General features: G+C 38.6%; 1 long non-coding RNA gene across 1 annotated transcript in view; it reads left to right on the plus strand.

Annotated features, from left to right (window-relative positions):
- The window catches only part of LOC108290133, an 8,273-nt gene that overhangs the window by 4,309 nt on the left and 2,387 nt on the right, over positions 1 to 1,577 (plus strand). The window lies entirely within an intron of this gene.

Consider the following 1,577-nt stretch of genomic DNA (forward strand, 5'->3'; position numbering starts at 1 on the left):
CGCCTCCTGGGTTCAGGCAATTCTCCTGCCTCAGCCTCCTGAGTAGCTGGGATTACAGGCACACGCCACCATGCCCAGCTAATTTTTTGTATTTTTAGTAGAGACGGGGTTTCACCATGTTAACCAGGATGGTCTCGATCTCTTAACCTCGTGATCCACCCGCCTCGGCCTCCCAAAGTGCTGGGATTACAGGCTTGAGCCACCGCGCCCGGCCTGAAAGTAAACTTTTAATTGAAGTTTCACATACAGTTTCTATACATAAAAGCATAGAACTAATAAAGTTTGTGAAATGAATCCACCTATATATCTGCCTCCCTTCTACATCAAGAAATAGAATATTACTATCACCCAGAAGTCTCCCTTCTCTTTCCTCCCAAACACTCTTCCCCTACGGTTAACTATTTTTCTGGCTTTTATAAGTGTAGATTAGTTTTTCCATTAGAATACTTTACATAAATGAATCATACAATATGTATTCTTGTGTGTCTGGATTTTTTTCTTTTCAACTTTATGTTCACGAGTGTCATCCTTTGTGTGTGTGTGTGTGTGTGTGTGTGTGTGTGTCTGAGAAGAGCCTCATTCAATAGTTTTAAATGTTAAAAGGTTCTCTTTCTTTCTTTCATTTTTTCTATCTCTCCCTCCCTTTCTCTCCCCTGGTCTGCTGTTTCACCCAGGCTGAAGTGTAGTGGCATACTCACAGCTCACTGCAGGCTTGACCTCGTGGGCTTAATCCATCCTCCTGCCTCAGCCTCCAAAATAGCTGGGGTTACAGGTACGTGCCACCATGTCCAGCTAATTTTTTTTTTTGGAGACGGTTTCACCATGTTTCCCAGGCTGGTCTTAAACTTCTGGGCTTAAGTGACCTGCCCAGACTGGCCTCCCAAAGTTCTGAGATTACAGGTTTGAGCCATAGTACCTAGCTTAGTGTCATCCTTGTTGGTGTGTGTAGCAGTATTCTACTCATTGTGATTGTGCTTATATAAATATACCATAATTTATTACCCATTCTTCTGCTTATAGTAATTATTACAATGTACATTCTTGATATAATAAAAGTCTATCCTAAATTAGTTCTCTATTTCCCATCCAATCCAAGGACCTTACAATGCTTTAATTTCATTTACCTCTTTCCTGATTTTTCTGCTATTGGGGTTGTATATTTAATTTTATATGTATTTTTAGCCTCACAAGACATTGTTGTCATTGTTCTATACAGTCAATATTTGTTTAGACTTATCCACTTTTACCCTCTCCATGGTTCTTTATTCCTTCATGAGTTTTCACGCTTTTCTCTGGGATTATTTGCCTTCTGCCTGAACACCTCTGTAGTGTGGGTCTACTTATAATAAACTCTTTTAGCATTTGTTTATCTGAAACCTCTTTTATTTAACCTTCACTATTCAAGGATATTTCTCAGGTATAGACATCTAGGTTGGCAGATACTTTCTTTCAGAATTTTAAAGACATTACTATTGTCTTTTGGCTCCATAATTGCTTTTAAAAAGTCAGCTGTCTGTCTTATTTATTGTGCCTGTGAATTTAATGAAACTATTTTTAAGATTTTCTCTTTTCTTTTT

Source organism: Cebus imitator, unplaced genomic scaffold (assembly GCF_001604975.1).
Source record: "Cebus imitator isolate Cc_AM_T3 unplaced genomic scaffold, Cebus_imitator-1.0 Scaffold424, whole genome shotgun sequence".
Taxonomy (NCBI): domain Eukaryota; kingdom Metazoa; phylum Chordata; class Mammalia; order Primates; family Cebidae; genus Cebus; species Cebus imitator.